Source organism: Anser anser (assembly GCF_964211835.1).
Source record: "Anser anser genome assembly, chromosome: 4".
In the NCBI taxonomy this organism is placed as follows: domain Eukaryota; kingdom Metazoa; phylum Chordata; class Aves; order Anseriformes; family Anatidae; genus Anser; species Anser anser.
In genome coordinates this window covers 64,558,079-64,570,569 of record NC_139724.1, presented here as the reverse complement: position 1 = coordinate 64,570,569, position 12,491 = coordinate 64,558,079, and the positions used below count along the sequence as shown (strand labels likewise).

At 44.8% G+C, this 12,491-nt stretch overlaps 1 protein-coding gene across 1 annotated transcript in view; it reads left to right on the top strand.

The window, feature by feature from the left end:
• LOC310898503 (uncharacterized protein) overlaps window positions 1–12,491 on the top strand; it is a gene marked incomplete at its 5' end in the record, with an annotated part of 170,321 nt that overhangs the window by 17,567 nt on the left and 140,263 nt on the right. The gene's annotated exons all lie outside the window — the stretch shown is intronic.

The window sequence follows — 12,491 nt, the reverse complement described above, 5'->3', positions numbered from 1 at the left end:
GGGCACTGTTCTGCTACTGTTTGGCAGAGTCATCATAAGCCTGCTTTAGCAGCTACCAGCAATTAAAGGTATCTATGGCTAACTAATAAAAACTTTTATCTCTCTCTTAACACAGTTACAGACTCACAGTTAGAAAAATTGTGTTAGAATAATTGTTTCATCTGCTTTTATGCTCCAGTTTTGTAGCCCAAATTAAGAAACTCATTTTGTCCTTACATTGCAACAAAGCCATAGTAAAGGTGAGATGTAGTCATTTCTCTGCCATGGGTTCATATATTTCTATCCTTTATTATAGATTCTTCCTCCTTTATTGTAGGAAACATTTCTGTCACATTAGTCAGTCATGTTTCTCTATTAAAAACCCATTTAGACATTTTTTCAACAGAGAAGTCTTTCATGCTTAAAAATTCGTTATTAGGACTGGTAGGTCTTTACCCATAGAGTTAAAACCTACTTCCATTTCCCACTTAGAAAGTCTGAGATTTTGTAAAACATAGATCTAATTACTTACTTCTAATTCCTCACAAGAATAGATTTTAGTGTTTAAATTTGCTAGGCTGGTGTTTCTGTCTGTGTATACTTGTATATACTGGAGTATATTTCATTACTAAAATATGCCTAGCTAATATATTTGTATATAAATATTTGTACATATGAATATTTACATTTTATGTAAATATCCGCATAGTGGATAATGCAGCTTTCTAGCTTCATTTTTAAACTTTTTTTTTCTTTCTTTTTGTTACAAAGATTAAATCTCATTTGTTTAAAATGTTAGCATAAAATAATTCTTCCTGTTTGTGAACATCAGCTCACACAGTCTTTGCTCTAAATCAAATGAAGAGAAATGTAAGCAAAAACGAACTGGAGTTAATTAAAGGGTATTTTTAAGCAGTCTCACTATAAAAAACTATTAAAAAGTAGACTCCATTAATGAGCTGCAGCTTGATTAGAAAGTCTCTTTAAACCCCTGGCCTGTTCTCAGTTCTCTGGGAGAACAGCAAAAAGAATTGTGCGGTTTTATTGTGTAGAACTCATTAATAAAGGAGTGCTAATGCACACTGGCTACCCTGGTAAACTGTCTTATATAAGCCTGATTCAACTAGACAAATGACCTGTTTTTAAAAAGAGATGGAAACGTTTGCAGTAAACCTCTGGGCAGACAGACGTGCAGAGGGGATATAGCTACTACAGAAAAGATGTTCATTCAAATTCTTCAGACACAGAAGGTCAAACATCCTTAGTTAAAAGTCAAAAGAAAATCAGTATTTGGGACTAAATACTTTTCTGAATGCATAGGCTAAATGCCTCAGCCACGCTCTTGAGATGTCAGTGGACTCTGGGCAGCATTGTTCCCTCACTCCTGGAGAGGAGCAGAAGTAATCTATGCTGACTACTCCTGATGTTTTTCTTGCCCTTCATGTGCCTGGAAATGATTTCCAGGTTTAGCTCCATCACCTTCCCAGGGATCAAGGTAAGGCTGACTGGCCTGCAGTTCCCCAGGTCTTCATTCTTGCCTTTCTTGAAGATAGGAGTGACACCTGTTTTCCTTCAGTCTTTGGGCTCTTCTCCTGGTCACCATGGCCAATCAAAGATTATTGAGAGTGTCCTGGCAGCTTCTTCAGTGCTCATGAGTGCATTCCACCTCAGTCCATCAATTTATGTATGTCTAGTTCAGTGAAATATGTCCTGACCTGATTCTCTTCCACCAAGGGTAGGTCCTCCTTGCTCCAGTTTTTCTTCCTGGTCTCTGGGACCTGGGATTCCCGAAGGCTGGTCTTGCTAGTAAAAACTGAGGCAAAAAAAGACATTGACCCCCCTGTCCTGTGAAGCTAGATTTCCTGTTTCATTCAGCAGTGGTCCCACATTATTTTCCATAGCCTTCCTTTCATCACCTATGTACTTAGAGTAGCCTTTCCTGCTGCCTTTGACATCCTCCACCAGTCTGAACTTCAGTTGCGTTTTGGCTTTCCTGAATGCATCTCTGCATGCTTGGATGGTGTATTTCTGCTGGGTTCCCTGCTTCCACCTTCTGCATACTTCCTTTTAATGTTTTGGGTTTTGCCAGGAGCTCCCTGCTCATCCACACAGACCTCCTGGCATATTTGCCTGACATCTTTCTCATTGGGGTAGTCCACTTCTGAGCTTGGTAAGGTGGTCCGTGAATATTCGCCAGCTTTCTTGCATCCCTCAAGGTCCTTATCCCATGGGACTCTCCCAAGAAGATGTCTGATTAAGCCAAAATCTGCTGTCCTGAAGTCACCAGTGTGATTTTTGGGTGGTTCTGTGTGGAACCAGGAGTTGGACTTGGTGATCCTTGTGGGTCACCAAGCCCATCTTTCCTAAAGAGCCTGAATCCCTGCATTGCAACACCGCAGTCGTGTGAGCCATCCACCATGTCTGTATGATCCCAACAAGATCATAGCTCTGCAACTGCATGCAGATCTAGCCAACATTATACTCATCTACAAAAGGGGCATGAGAGAAGATGCAGGAAACTACAGACCTGTTAGTACAGCCTCAGTCCCTGGAAAAGTTACGGAGAAGATTGTCCTGGGGGTTATTGAAAGGCAGGTAAAGAAAAAAGCTATTATCAGGCATAGTCAAGAAGGCTTCATCAAAGGAAAGTCCTGCCTTAGTAATCTGATCTCCTTCTATGATGTCACCTGCTGCATGAAGGATGGGATGGCAGTAGATGTAATCTTTCTGAATTTCAATAAGGCATCTGATATTGTCCCCTTGCAGCATCCTTCCAGACAAATTGTCCAACTGTGAGATAAACAGGTTTGTGTTATGCTGGGTGATGCTGGCTCAATGGTAGAGTTCAAAGGGTTGCAACAAATGGGGATACATCTGGCTGGCAGACGGTCACCAGTGGTGTTCCCCAGGGCTCAGTTCCAGGAACAGTTCAGTTCAACATTTCTATCAATGATCTAGATGCAGGAGTGGAATGCATCCTCAGCAAGTTTGCATATGATACTAAACTGTGAGGTGCTGATGACTCTCTGGAGGAACAAGAGGCCTTGCATAGAGATCTGGATACACTGGAGCACTGGGCAATCATCAATGGCACGACATACAGCTAACGCAAATGCCAGGATCTGCAGCTGGGATGGAGTAATGTTGGACATAGGTACAATCTGGGAGAAAAGCGGCTGGAGAGCAGCTCAGCAGAAAGCGATCTGGAGGTGCAGGTCAATAGTAGACTCAATAGGAGTCAGCAGTGTGCCCTGGCAGCCAAGAAGACAAAGCACATTTTGGGGTCTGTTAAACACAGCATAGCAGCTGGTCAAAAGAGGTGATTCTCCTGCCATGTTTTGGGTTGGTGCGGCGTTATCTTGACTATTGTGTGCAGCTCTGGGCTCCACAATGCAAAAAGGATGTTGAGGTCGTTGAAAGCGTCCAGAGGAGGGCAACAAAGCTGGCAAAGGGGCAGGAAGGCATGTCCTATGCGGAGGGGGGAGGACACATCTCACATCTAAGAAAAAGCAAAGAAAGTACTTTATTTTATGGGGAAAAAGCACTTTCTTATATGGGGAAAAGAACCAAGCAGAATATTGCAATCCATTTCTTCTACCAATAACTGCTCCCATTTTCCAAGTTGTACCCATGTCACAAGGGAGAGGCCTAATATGTGACATTTAGGTGGTTTTCCTTCAACTCCACTCTTGTATGCATTCATACACTTATGACAGTTCATGCCTATATGAGATCAAACAATTTCATATCCCTCTTTGGTTAGCTACTTGGGATGCAGGAGGACAGCAGTCCACAGAGTTTCAGAAAAGTTGTTTCTTAAGGCCAAGGAGCTTATCTGATACTGAGAGAGATTTGTGTGGTAAAAACTCTCTGTGATGTTTCCACTCTCCAGGATCATTCTAGGGCAGCTGGGAAAGATGGACCTTACAGGTTGGCCAGGAGAAGTCTCACCTAAACCAAAGTATTTAAAAGTCAGGTACCTAATATAAACCAGTGATAGTCAATCACTTAATCAGTGAGAAAGTCTTTCAGTGAATAAGTCTTTCATCTGACTGTATTTGAATGTCTTAGAGCTATGCAGCCCTATTTTCCAAATTTCCAGTTCCTGCAGATTACCTTGAATACTAGTTATAAAGCTGGCTGAGTTTTTTGCTAGTAGCTGAATAAATGTTTGCTACTGTTGTGTGAGTGTGAATTTGACCCAAAGGAATGTGTCATTCTTTGTGGCTTTTTAGGAATGCAGCATAAAAATCTATGTGAAGAGCTGCAGTAGACAGTGCTATTTACTCTGCTGAGAGGAGATGCTACAGAATGTTATGAAATCCTCCTAGCCTAGTTTAATCTTTCTTCTGTGTTCTCCCACACAGTGTTCAGAATCAGTTAAGTGACATGAAGAATATTACACATTTTTTATAACAGATGGGGGACATCACTTTTATGGATTTGAACAATTCATTAGAAGTCAGGTTTTGCTATGATTCATCTTGCTGTGATTTTTTAATATCTTATCTAGTCTCCCTAGTCCAGGCTGGTTCTAGTCTAAGGAGGGAACTGAGGGAATCCTTTCACAGGTCCAGCAGCAGATGTCTGCATAGGAAATGCCTTTTCTATCCTTCCTCTTTCCTTCAGCGGGGAAATAAGAAGATTTTGGAAAAAAATAAACTGCTCCCTCTGTGCCAGGTGATGCTAACTACATATGAAGGAGGAGACAGGCTGCATACATTCAAGTTCTGTAGAAATGTTTTCATCCTCTACATTCCCCACATTAATGGGCAGACTTGGGCAAAATGGATTAGTACATTTGAGAGTACGGTGAGAACTCTCTGGAGGGTTTTATCAAGGCTTGATCAGGGCTAGGAAAGACCGTTAGGTGGGTTCTGGGATGGGGCGCCACAAGCCGTATATGCCAGCCCAAACAGTTTGTTCCTCCCTTCCCACATCTGTACCACCCTCCTTCTCCAGAGACCTCTCATCCTTCCCTGTATAACCAGACCTTTCCACTCTATCACCAGCTGTGTAGCCATAGGACGATCAGAATGTGTTATGACACATACCTGACAAGGTGTGTCTTGTCACATGCATGTGTGTAAGTTTAGGTGAACTAAGGATGTTTGCATCCCATATTACATAAATGAGCACATCTGTCTCATAATAGAGGAATATCTGCTTTTTGGGAAAGTAATAGGCACATAAAAGTAAACAGTGTTTATGGGAATTGGCACATACTTGCAAACAGACATGAATGATGGCAGACGTCTGCAGTTTGATTACAGGATGGGTGCATATTTGCATACATGGCAGGAATGGACCATAGGGTACAGGAGTCATGTATCTTCATGAGAACTCTGGTAACATGAAAAGTTGGACGTGCAGGTCACTCATGACATACAATTTTCATATCACAGGCCTCTGTGTAATACTAATCCCTTTCCGAACAATGCTGTCTGAGACTACGGGTATGGTTCATGAGGAAGAAATGTTGTGGTATGGGAAGCATTCTGTTTTGATACATCTCACCTCCAAATGCTGCCCTGATTCTGCTGCAACTGAGCAGGTAGCAACCTATGCCTACTTTCCCCAATAAAGTGTATTGCATAGACATTCAGGAAGAGAGCTAATTTATTGTCGTCTTTGCAAAGCTGAAGGTCCCCCAGGGAACTGACTCTCTCACACAGGCTGGCCAGTCACTGTCCAGGAGGTGACAGGGTGCTCTGTGGTAAGCCCGCTTGCAATGACTTCTTGGTGTGGGTTGGGTGAGATTCCCCAGACTCTGCTTTTGCTGAATTCCTCTAATCCACCTTGCCCACAGTCCAGAACACATGCACGATTCCTCCACGACTGTTCCCAGGTGTGAGGATCCATTCCCACTGTCTTCTTCATGTGCAGAGTACTCAGTTCTCCCCAGAGAGTCTCTGGGCTGAGCAGATTCTTTGCCCCAGTGCCTGAAATCGTCACCCAGGCCAAACCAGTGCAAGGGAAATGGAGTGGGAAAGTCATTTTTGTATCTGCTGTTGTCTTCATTTCCTGCTGCACAGGAAGGATGGTCCAGAAGACGACATTGCTACTGCTGGGGGGTTTCATTTCTCACATTCGCTCCTTTTCATCCCCAATGGATGAGGTCAATGTCCGCTGCCAGCTGTGAACCCCACAAACACAGCGCTTTGCATGAAGACCTCTGTTGATGTCCGTAGGTTGACAACACTTTGAGCCGGTCTTGTAGCTCCTGGAACTTGTGCAGCGCCTGGTCTTGGGCAGCTGGTTCCAGCACCAGGCACTGCGAGAGGTTGAGCAGGATGGTTGCTCAGAAGACCGAGGGTAAGACAACGTCCTCGGTCACCCTTTTATTTCCTAGGAGGAAGGGTCAACGGTATTTCTCCTCTAGGCAGCAGCATGGGTACCAGAGGATGTCATCCAGCTGCAGCAGGAAACCTCCTGTGCCATCTTGGCAAGGGTGTCGTCATCAGGAGGTGCATCACAGCTGCCTTTGAGGAAGAGGTGGAACAGTCTGCGCCTTCCAGGATATGGTGCGGAGCTGCGACATAGGAGGTAGAAGCTGTTCTGGCAGGCGTGTCTCGCCGTGAGCCTGAAGAAGCGCAGCTGATGGTCATGATGGGATGTTGTCTCTCACGGCGTGCTGATGGTGAAGCCAGCCCCTGCCTAGTTGATGCTGCAGCATAAGGAGTCCTATGCAGCTTCACGCACAGAAAAAATCATCTTGATGAAGATGGACCTCTGCGAGGCATTTGTCACTTGTAACTTGCAGGAATGGGAGGAGGGCAGCACCGTTAGCTGGCAGTGGTGCGACACAGGCAAAAGCACCCAGGCCTTTTTCACCACTCTTGGACCCAGGAGGCGACTTTCTCCGTGTCTAGGTAGGACTGTGTGCAGAGCGTGCTTAGGAGACACGAGGCCTGATTCTTCCCCAGGTTGTCATCGGGATGGTGGAGGATGCACTTCATGTCCCCCAGCAGCCTCTCCCTGGAGCACTCGCACTTCTGTTCTACACGAACACCGGAGTGCCTCTTTGGCCGCTGCCCTGTGGGGTCCAAGTCGAGGAGGAAGGAGAACCCGGGAGGTGGATCCAGGAACACGTGCAGGCTGTAGAACAAGCCATCCTTCTGGACATTCCACCCGGTGCAGGTGTCGTTCATCCCCATGTCTAGGTGCAGCTGTGGCATGACAAAATTCTTGGAAAGCATTCGGCAGATGCAGAGGAGGTCTCCTACTAGCTCCTTGCACATGATGGTCAGTTCCTGCATGGGCCCAGGGGTGAGCTTTTCCAAAGGCATGAAAACACGCCGTGCACCACTGCGGTCTTCTAGCTCATTGTCCACTTCCCCCTCCTCATCACTGCTGGAGCTGAGCTCCTTTCCGCTTCTGGCAGACTTGGTCTTCCTTCGCCTGGCCAGCCAGCAGAGCCCGCAGAGCACGAGAAAGGCTCCAGCAATGGCCCAGATATGCCACTGCTGGAACACAGTGGAGAGCGTGGCTTCCTCGACAACCACCTTGTGCTCCATCTCGTCTAGCAGCTGAGCCATCTCCCGTCTCAGCTGCTCCTCACGCTGCCACATCTGCTCAAGCGTGGACATGTCAGCCTGTTCGTTGACATGCCCCACATACTGGCTTCCCAGCACAGACAGGGCAAAGACAATCCACTCGGCCACGGCCTGGAGGAGTGGGGAGAGAAAGGGGGTTAGTGGGTCTGTCTGGGAGGGATCTGGTGGCTGGGGGAGCGGGGCTGGTAAGAGGGGTGGGCTTGGAGGGGGCAAAAGCAGGGCTTGTGAGCACTGCGTGCCTGGGTGTTGGCAGGCTGGAAGGGGACACAGGCCCCAGGCAGAGACTCTCTGGGAGTCCCTTTAGCCTTGCTCCCAGCCCCTGTGGCAGCACCGTGCCCTGCCCGCGGTGTGGCCCTGAGTGTCTGGGCCCCAGGTGCAGGCTCAGAACCACCCCCCCCCCCCCCGACGCGATCCGCGGCCCTTGCCCAGCCCAGCCTTCCCCCACACACCATATTCACCGACCGCCCAAGTCCAAATGAAGCGCGCTGCCTGGCGCTCGCTCCCTTGAGGACAGCTCTCCATTGTGACATGTCCTCTGACATGTGACAGGCGTCAGAGCCGTGTCACAGACGCCCCACCACCCAGCTGACGCACGGCTGCCTTGGGCACCAAGGCCCCGGCACACCAAACCTACTAACCCAAGAGCAGTGAGCTCCCAGGGGCTCCGAACCCCCTCCAAACTGCTCTGAAAAATAAAAAAGGAGACTCACAAGCCTGCTCCTTCCCTCTTCTCCTCTTGGGTGACTTCTGCCGAGGCAGGGCTGAGTCCTACATGGCCTGCTAACCAAGAAAATACACCTTTTGGCTGTGCGTCCACCCCTAGTCGTACAAAAGGCAAGCCGTAAAGACTGTTAGCGACCAGCAGTGTTAGGGCCCTTGAAGCTCCCATACCAGTTGCCTGGACAGGATGGTGGGCACTCGTTTGAGCGTGACAGAATAGTTCCGTTGGAACGGACCCACAACGATCACCCAGTCCAACTGCCCGACCACTTCAGGGCTAATGAAGAGAGAAGGCATATTAATGAGGGCAGTCTCCAAAGGCTTCTTGAACACTGACAGGCATGGGCACCTGGCCTGATGGCTGCCGGTGGGTCCCACATGTCCCAAAGAGGGAAAAGGACTCTAGTCCAGGAGCTGGCAAGGGTCCTTGGGAGGGCTTTAAACTAGGTATGAAGGGGGATGAGGGGGAAATGAGGCTCAATGTAGATGAGCCTGGGGGAGCAGTCCCAGGGTTAAGGGTGAGGGCAATGATGTCCAGGAGGTGACAGGGTGCTCTGTGGTAAGCCCACTTGCAATGACTTCTTGGTGTGGGTTGGGTGAGATTCCCCAGACTCTGCTTTTGCTGAATTCCTCTAATCCACCTTGCCCACAGTCCAGAACACATGCACGATTCCTCCACATGCAGTTCCCAGGTGTGAGGATCCATTCCCACTGTCTTCTTCATGTGCAGAGTACTCAGTTCTCCCCAGAGAGTCTCTGGGCTGAGCAGAGTCTTTGCCCCAGTGCCTGAAATCATCACCCAGGCCAAACCAGTGCAAGGGAAATGGAGTGGGAAAGTCATTTTTGTATCTGCTGTTGTCTTCATTTCCTGCTGCACAGGAAGGATCGTCCAGAAGACGACATTGCTACTGCTGGGGGGTTTCATTTCTCACATTCGCTCCTTTTCTTCCAAGAGAATCTTCTTGAGAATACAGTTACGGTTCATGAGGAAGAAATGTTATGGTTAAGGACCAGACCAACAGTGTAGAGACTAAATTTATTGGATGCCAAAACACTTTAATCATAGATGTATGCAATTCTACAAATTGTACAACTTTCCTGCCCCATGGGAGAGACAGTGCCATCTAGAAGAAAAGTTGGTGAGTTAATGTAGTGGTTCCAGCGGTTCCAGCTGTATGGTACATAGCCTTGGGGCAGTCTGTGAGGTCCATGAGTCTCTTTGGGGATTCCCATTCCATTCTTAAGGGACTGGACACTGATACTTACAGCACTAGATAGAGAATACCCAATTCTTGGCTAGTTTGTTCAAATTCCCTTGGCATCCAACAACCATCTGGCACTAGTGCTCACAATCTGCCCATCTCAAAGGCTTTCAACACAGGGACTCTCACAGTACTTCAGGGGTTGTTTACACTCAAGGTACTCCTCTATTTTTAGAACTAAGTTATTCCCATATCCTAGAGAGTTGACTAAAGTTCAGATGTTAACACTGTTGTCAACTAAGTCTACCCCCTGTCAACAGCCACAAGGAGCAACTTTCTAAGTTTGACATATTTCATGCTGAAGCTGGTGAGAGCCATTCCGTTGTCTTCAGGAGGCTTTGCATTTGACCCAAAGTAACAGTGTCTAAATATAACGTCATTTAATACTTGCACTAAAACCCCACCAGGGTACAGCAAATTCAAATACTATGTCTGTCTGCAAGTACATTTCACAGTTTATTAATTTAATAATACATATGTGCACATACATACACCACACATATTTGTATTGCTGAAAAGAAATACAGCTGGACAACTTGATTCAATCTGCTCACTGATTTTATTTCCCTTAGACTTCAATGGCATTTAGTGGTGTCTCTGCTGATCAGTATAATGTTCAGCTCCACGCAAGATTGTATTTTATCTTGGCTCCAAATATGTTTTCAAATTAGAATGATGATGCAGATGGATCCTTGTCTCAAAGCCATATGATTGATTTCATCTCTGATATTCTGCTCCATCAACATGCAAGGAGTTATTCCTGACATCAAAGGGCAATCTGTTTACATTGGGAGTGCAGAATATCAGAGCTAAGCAATACAAAGAAAAAAAAAAAAAGTAGTAAAAAAGAGAATGGCACTGTTGTTCTCTTTGAAACAAAACAAAACACAAAACTTATTAGGAAAGCCGTACAATCCTTTCCCTAAAACAATTACCTTCAACGCTAAGAACAGAAAAACATTTGTAATGGGTCAAACCACAGATCTGTTTAGACTGCTGCACCATCTACAGTGGTCAGTTTAGGTTACTAGAAATAAGATTGGGTCAAGCAGACAATGATATACTTCTTCTCTTGTATCCCTTCCAAAACAAAAGCTTAAGAGGATTTCTAGAATGTGGACTAGTAATAGTCCTACTAAATTTAGATGAGGCTATAATTTCTCTGCGATGTAACATGTAGACCAGATTTTAAAAGATGCAAACAGTAACATAAAATACAAAGTGTTATGAAAGAACTTCACTCAAGTTTGTAAATTAATACATAGTTACGATATATATATTTTTTTCAAATAATAGAAATTGTGATGCAAAAAATGGTTTTCTTCCATTTTGATTTGGAACATAGTGGCATATTTGATTCAGAAGAATGTCTTTTGTTATTTTCAATGTAAAGGATGAAAATAAATAAATAACCCAGATTTAATTCTGACCTTGACATTTATAGTTAAAAAGTTTCTTTTTTTTTTTCACTTTCAATTCAAAACAGATTTTATTTGATGACCTAAAGATATTTACTATTACACTGCCATTTTTATATAGCTCATATTAGTTCCTTTTGACTGATATGAAATAATAATAATAGCATCCCTTGAAAAAAAAGACTAAAATAGTGAATGTGAACTAGCCCGACAGTGAGAAAGAATACAGGAATGGGTTGGGCAATATATCATTCCTCTGCGTAATATATAACCTTATCGCATGTGCATCACTTATTTTGCATTGAAGATCTTTCTCTGTGTTTGCATTCCATACAAATAATGAAGTACCTGGATTAGTCAGCTCCTGATAATGGATTGTTAAAGAAAATTGAGTTTCTGAAGTATAAAACATTGTAAAGGGAAACAATTATTTAGTAGAAACAGGTGAAGTAGTTTGAGAAACTATATTTCTTTGTATGTACTGGCTCCAACTTCCCTGAGGATCTAAGTCTGTCTTGGAGTCTTGGGGGTGGGGGGGTGGGGGGATTGGAGGAGAGAGAGAGAGATTCAGGAACTATTATTTAGATTTAAACAGAAGTTAAAAAAAAAAAAGTAAATAATAATAATAATAATAATAAAGATTTTAAAAACAGTGACATTTAAATAGATAGGTGTGCAGGAAAGGAATATTGTAACACGTTGGACTTGCATTAGTTTCAGAAGATTCTTGCCACAATGCATTTCATAGAATCATAGAATCATTCAGGTTGGTAAAGACCTCTAAGATCATCTAGTCCAACCTTTAACCTAGTACTGACAAGTCCACCACTAAACCATGCAACAAAGTTCTACATCTACACCTTTCTTGAAGACCTCCAGGGATGGTGACTCAACCACTTCCCTGGGCAGCCTGTTCCAATGACCTACAACCCTTTCAGTAAAGAATTTTCTCCTAATACCCACCTCACTATACCCTTTAAGGCAATGGTACAGCAAAATAAGGTCTACCCTGAGCCTCCTTTTCTCTAGGCTAAGCAACCCTAGTTCCCTCATCCGCTCCTTGTAAGACTTGTTTTCTAGACATTTCACCAGCTTCCTAACCCTTATTTGGACATTTCCTTGAGAGAAGTTTCAGTTTATGTCCCTGATTTTGATTGAGGTACTGTAACGCTTTGCTCAAAGAGATATAGCAAATTTTCCCCAATATGCCATCACTAAATTTACTCTGGGGATGTCTCAGATGCAGAAGTGTGTGCACCATTTCTGCGACACAGTTGTGGTGATGGCAGTGTTTCCCAGAAATGTGGCATGTTCTGCACAAGTGACTGCTTTGAGTCCAAGACACCTCAAAAGCTCTCTGTAGCCTTGCTGCATACGTAGTAACACCCACAAGGGTGCCATATTTCTGTCTGTTCAGCATGTGCAGAACCACGCATCTGATGCACCCCTGAATTGTTGTCTATATGGTACATTTGCTGATGTCAAATTGCAACTCCACAATAGCTGAGATTTTCAGACACATGACAGACTGGTCTGTGCTAGTGTTTGTGGTTTCT